We start from the raw sequence: 7,083 nt of genomic DNA on the forward strand, positions 1-7,083 counted from the left end.
TTTGTTTGAAGATTGCACAGTTGGCATTCGTGTGTCTTCTATTGCTGACCTGCGAAGATTTTCCATTTAGGAGGCCACCTTTATATCTCTGCCATGGCTGGAAATGTTCAGACTGTAATACTGAGACAATTTTCTGGCCCTTGTGAGCCATTGTATGTATAGCTAAAGAGCAATTCTGTATACTGCAATCATTTTCTGGTGTGATACGGTATCAGAGTTTACATTTCTAGTTAGCTAAAGCTCTTAGTTTATAATTTTACGGCTACAGACCTTTCTTTTCATGCATGTAGCTAGAGACTTATTTATGTAATTCATCAAATTGCAGAATTCTTGGAGCTATCATGAGTCAGTCGACAACATTACCTAACATAACAAACTGTACCTGCACTGTCTAATACACTTGAAAAATTGATCATTAATAACCAACGAGGTTTGTTGTTATCAAGTCCTATACTACCTGGCTTTCATGTCAAGCTGCAAAAACCGATACAAAACAATAAACACTCGCATAATATTCTACGCGTTTCACATTACTTAAATGTTTCATTCATGTATTACTTTTGCGGTGCATATTATATCTAAGACATGCGTTCAAACCTGCATCCGCGTTCATGTGATATGCATTTCCAATAGGAATTTTACGCTCAAGAGCAAACGAAAACAAGAAAAAAATTTTTCTTAATCAAGGGATTCAATATTCCCTAAACTTATTCGAAATACGTCATTTTTAATGGAATTAAGTGGTATTCTGTAAGAGCTAGCGCGTTCTATACCCTGCTTAGCAGGTCTTGCTTCTTCATGAAACAATTATATTTTTCTGAAATTTATTGGTTTTTAGTAGTGGAGAAACAGAATAGGAGAAAAGTGATTTCATAAAACCAGCTTATACGCTAAATATGCTTCTGTATTGGAAAGTTTGTATAGTCATATTTGTTGATGTGGTGACATGACAGTTACATTATAGTGTTAAGTGACAATGTCTTACGTTACATTGCAAATCAAACAATTCATAAAGAAACAAATTTAAAAAATTAATAAGTAAATAAATAAGTAAATAAATAAATTATTGTACGGCTATTATTCATCATCAAGATCTAGGAAAATTATAATCGTAAAATAATATAAACATTGTCAAGCGGATGTGGAGTAGTAACAAACAGATCAAATTACTTAATACGTGTTTGCATTCAATTGTTCCTATTTGCCTAGCCTCGCAAGCCAGGCTCTTCCGCGCAGTCGCTGAGCTAACCGCACGTGAATCACACGAGGAGGAGGAGCTTTTACCGGAATTGCTCCAGCGCGGGAAGAGCCTGGTCGCTTTCGAGAACGTCATGGTAACGTGGGACCCCCGATCCGGTTTCATAGCTTGATAAAGCTAATTTTATTAGGTAAGCATGTAGGTATGAAAGTTGAGAACACGCGACATCGCTTCACGCACTTGCTTGTTTTGCACGAAGTACGTAGTTGACATCATCGTTCGCTTCTAGTACGTATGTAGACAGCTCAGCCATGTAATATTTTGCAGTGTCACGACTCCATTTCAGCATTCAGTTTCGCCAACAGCCCACCGCCGAATCTAGATCTGCAGAGCGGTAGTTTGAGAAATGAACTCATTGTACGCGGTTAGTGTATATAAGTAGCAGTCAGAGTCCATGCATTGAAACAAGTCGTACGTCGTACACGTGCAACTACGAGTCAACTCTACACTTCCTGAACATGGTAGGTCCACTGCACCGCTGTTTTCCCATGCCTAGATGTTTCCAGTTCACCGTGAGGAGAGTCAATATCGTACAAAAGTGCTGCTTGCTGAGTCGAAAGTACCGTCACATAGACTGCGTTAGCAATACAGGCAAATCTGATCATGACGTTGGAGAGGTCAACAAGCTCTAGGCCACTGTTTTCATGAACCATTCAGTGAAACTGAGCCGGCAGTTTTCACACCATTTCCCCCACAGGCTATAGATGTCAGAGTAGACGAGCAAGAGTGGTGAACACTTCTACGTCGGTTTCAATTCGCGCAAACCTGCAGATGAGTTCAGTAGAAAGAAACGTTCTGGAGAGTGTAGGTTCAGCAGACCAGTCCCATGTAGGCCATTCCTACGCTCATTATTCACCAGCACTTTGTCCATCAACAACTTCACTGGATTTCGTGTTCACGCGCTCTCCGCGGAGGGCTACCTCTCTGCTTCGTGTATCAGGGAAATTACAGTAACGAGCTCTTTAGGAAATCGATTTAGCCTTATGTACGCTATGAAACCGGATCGGGGGTTCCACGTCACTATGACGTTCTGGAGAGCGACCAGGCTCTTCTCGCGCTGGAGCAATTTCGGTAAAAGCTCCTCCTCCTCGTGTGATTCGCGTGTTGTTAGCTCAGCGACTGCGCGGAAGAGCCTGGCTTGCGAGGCTACTATTAGCCCATTTGTCTGTTTATTTGTTAGTGTATTTGTTTGTTGATCTGTTTGTGCTCTTGTTATTTAATATGTCTGTCCGTCCGTCCGTCTGTCCATTTGTGCGTCTGTCTGTCTGTTTCTCTGTCCGCCTGTCCGTCTGTCCGTCTGTCCGTCTGTCCGTCTCTCTGTCTATCTGTCAATACAAATATTTCTTATACAAGATATTATTATAGTCTAAGCTAAAAATCAACAAGTTTTAAGAGATCTAGAACCAAAGGGGTTCCTATGTTCGACTAAGAGTAAAACAGTTATAAGTTAAAAAACTTTCTAATGGCACCAACTGAGTCACCATTATACTGGACTCTGCTCATCTTCTGCAGTAACACTTTTGCATTGCAGTGTTGCATCGCAATTGAGAATCGCGTTCTTTAGTAGTTCTTAAACTTGTCCTGTTTGCGCTCAGTTGTCCATGTTGCTATTGATGAAAGCTGGTTGAATTATTTAGCTGGTTGAATTATTTTTGGGCCTCTTGCCCCAACCCACCGAAGTGCTTAATCACCAGAAGAATGAAATTCAGTGTAGTTGCACAACGACTTGGCGTTTTGACGTATTAGTCATTTTTCAGCTTTTCTCTACCAGTTGCTGCTATCCCATCGTCCAGGAATGTCTTTGAAAGAGCTTAAAGTGCCCATTAATGTGCCAAAGAGATGTCTAACTCCACTTCTTTACAGGAGTCGCGATATGTCAGGTCTGATGTCACAACCTTGAAAATGTTGTTTTGGTTCAATCATGTCTTCAAAATGCATCTAGCTGAGGCACTCAGTTTACATTCGAACTATTGTGTTGTGAGTCCAGACACGGCCACCACCATACTTACATTTGATGAGGTTGTACCCATCCCCATCAAGTGGTTTCCCGCAGTCACATTGATTATTTGTTTGGCAATTGGCATGTGGATACCCAACCTCTTGTAGGCCGCAAAGTAAAACTGTTTTGGTTCTAGTGCGAACTTACATGAACTAGGTATGGCATGGAGCTAAGCGCCTGAACCTTTCTCTTGGAGGGATCTGGGTCCGTCAGTCGGCCCGTCCTTCTGTCCGTCTGTCCGTTTGTCCCTCTGTCTGTCTGTCTGTCGTTTTGTCTTTCTGTCTGTCTGTCTGTCGGTCTGTCTGTCCGTCTCTTTGTTAATACACATATTTCAAGCATCAAGCTATAATGCAGATCAGCAAAAGGCATAAAATTAAAGATTGAAAGCTACATGAAAATACACATAGGTCCACATAGCAGCTAAAAAATTATGCTACTACCCAACTTTCAGCGTACTAATGGCTGAAAAACTGGGTGCTACTAGGGTCCAGATTCAATTTTTCAGTTTCGCAGAGTGCCAACGCTTTTATTTTGATGAAGCTGGCATTACATCTTTGCAGTTGGATTGCACACCTTTTTCTCCAAACATCTACGTCTTTTGTATGATTGAGTCAACCAAATTCATGTGAAGACTGCTCTGCCAACTTTTCAAGAAACTTTCTCGCGTCTTTGCGCCATTTTTCGTATTGCTCGAACACCAAACGAATCAGGGAACCAGTCGTGCCACCATGAAGTCTATCTTTCTTTATCTGGAGGTTATCTCTTTTCTCGCCGTTTGGCTGCTGTTCGTTCCATCAATCTCAGTTGACTTGGGGATGTTATTAGCACCAAGGGTGAGCTACTGCACTATTCAATTCGACATTAGCCTCTGAATCTGAGTCAAACACTACAAGATCGGGTCTACAATCAGAGCTAGAATAAAGATGTCTTGTTTCTCGCTTGAAGTGTGCATGTACGTCTCAAAGGCAAACTCCCCAAGTAGCAACAAGGGTGTCATGGGACCAAACTGGCCTTCCGCCGGTTTTGCAGGTCAGCAGGTGATAACCACAATTGTCCAGATGAGCGCCACAGTCACATGATTCAGACCAATCAGACAAATGAATGGGCATTCCCAGACGAAGAACAATCGCCAGACGAAAACCGTAAGTAGAGAGTGCGAACTCTTGATCGGTAGATGAGGCAGACAACAAGTCACCAGCTCTCTAAAAATATAAAGGTTGGAATTTACTAAGATATACAAGTTAATTGTACTTTATAGATTTTTCCATTTGGAATATGCTGGTATGCAGAATTTTGTTGTAATAAAGAACAATGATAACTAGTTTTTGTACTGTATGTGCTGTTATTGATTGCACCCATGTAGATAGAATCGTACCCAGTTCTCCTCCTTGCACGTGTCGACGTGTTTTGCCACGTGCTCATTTGTTCTACTCGCCAAGAGAAGGACTGAAAACATATAATGTCATGTGAACAATTCTTTATTAGTTTAATTAGAAACCGATCCTATAAATTGTTGCCACCTGCACTGATAATATGGTGTCGAGAAATTCGTCTCACGAGAGTACTACGCTAAACGTCGCCAGCCAACACAAAAACACACAAAGCATTACGCTCTTTCTAGGGACTGCTCAGAAATTAGAGTTACAAAGTAGATCGCTTTCGTTGCAACGAACAAAATCCTCGCTTCAGGAACATTGAAGCTTCACTAGCTAGCGGTAGCGAATGCACTGTGTACGCGCTCCTGTCGTCTATTGGCTGCCATTCACTTCGTACTGAGCAGCTAGAGACATCTCTACCAATTCCGGTTGGAGAAGACGTCATTGTCAAAATGTCCACTGCCACCCTTGTAAGTGTTGGCAGCCGAACCATTGAGTGCAAACGTTTGTCGCCATAAAACTTTCACTGCCATGCGTATTCTAGATAATCCAACTATTATAAGCATTGACTTATATGCGGATGACAACAAGTGCCATGTGTCCTCGAGCGACGAAGAAACACCACAAAATAAAATTTTTGGAAAATATGCAAAAGCTGCCTTTCGAAAATAAATTTAGGTAATATATCTATATATTAGGAATCAACCTGCAGCGTAATTATGAACGCACTGTTAGTGAAAATAGGGATGCAACGATGCAAAAGATAGACAGTACCTTATGCTATTGCATAAAGATATGTTAACTTTCCTACCAAATCAAATCTAGAATAGAACTGTTCTTTGCTCTCTCCAGAGCAACGTACTTGTTCAATGTAATTCATCTACCGCAGTACGCATTTAATATAATGCAAACAAAATTCTACGACCTTTTGTGGGATAGAAGGCTTCTATTTAAGGGGAACTTGTGCATTGGACTTTTAACACTCGTAGATTACCACGATTTAGACTATGAATAACTCACGTGCGGGTACGCTCCTAAGCGATGGCAGCAACATGAATAGGGCGGTTATTAATGACAATGTCCAAGCGCCATGGAAGACTTTAGCTGGACATCGTGTACAACCGTCTTTCTTGCATGACTGTGCCATTTCACCGACAGCACCAAAGACAGGTCCAACGTTTGCCTAAGTACTACCGCACATTTTTGGAAATATGGCGAAGAATCCAAAAAACCACATCACCACTGTCGCTAGCTTTTGAGGAGAAGCAATAACAGAAACCTGTTGCTGTAACCGTATGATTTGTTGTAAATGCAATCCACACTTTTGCTTAAGTCTAGCAAGACATCGAAACCACACGTTTTGTGACATTCCCTCGATCAACAAAAAAGTTTCTTCGAGAAAGGACTCTTTTTTCACTGCCGTGCAATGCACACTGCCATCTCAAATGCAGAGTTGGTGGCCGCTTTTACAAGAGGTGCATGTGGGACTAAAATTTCTGTTACGGCATTTGCAGCTGTACCTTTCCTCGCTTTCTGACTGCCCAATACCTTGGTCACAAGCGACATGACTGGCGGACTATCACAACTATATTGGCTTACTCTTCATAGAGCAACTTGTCTATCGAGATAGAAATGTTAATATTCTTTCGGACCAGTTAGGCTTTGAACAATCTTTTATAAGTTTGTTCCTATACATAAGACCATTGTCTGAGCAAGGTGTACTTGAGTCGTAGCGAATAAATCGGTAAATGTGATAATTGAAAATGATTATATTTATATCAATTGTATGCCTTTTCGTTTAATGCCACATTAACATTTACCCCTTTATCTCATTTAGAGGTTCCTTTGATTAAGACATTTCATGTTATGGTTTCTTTCAAAGATGTCCATGCTGTAATCACATCTCAAAGAGTGTTGAAATAAAATTTTATTAGCTCTTATGCAATTGGAGAGTTGCCTATAGAAAACTTTGGTAATCGTCATGCATCGTGCAATAACTATTTCACGGTCAAGTTGCCGTTGAGCGAAAATAGCCTTAATTGAAGCAAACGGACCTGCATACATTATATATATGTATATAAAGTATTATTGCAAAGGAGTTATTGGTTAATACATCACACATAGCAAATGTATATAACCTTATTGCATTCAATTATTTCAATTTGCAGTTCACGGCTGTGCTATTAGGTTTTTTTATAACAGCAAAAATGGATTGGTAGAACATGTGTATTGCGTTAACGAAGTAAGAATAACATATATTCTCTGTCCAGCACTTTCTCGCGAATGTGCCTGTGCGCAAGCGCGTGTATGTTTGTGCGAGTGTGCGTGCCTGTGTGTGTTTGTGGTGTGTGTGTATGTGTTTGCTTGTGTGTTTGTTTGTTGGCTGTGAGTGTGTTTGTTTGTGTGTGTGTGTGTGTGTGTGTGTGTGTGTGTGTGTGTGTGTGTGTGTG

The sequence above is a fragment of the Corticium candelabrum genome, chromosome 6 (genome assembly GCF_963422355.1).
Source record: "Corticium candelabrum chromosome 6, ooCorCand1.1, whole genome shotgun sequence".
NCBI classification, from domain to species: Eukaryota; Metazoa; Porifera; class Homoscleromorpha; order Homosclerophorida; family Plakinidae; genus Corticium; species Corticium candelabrum.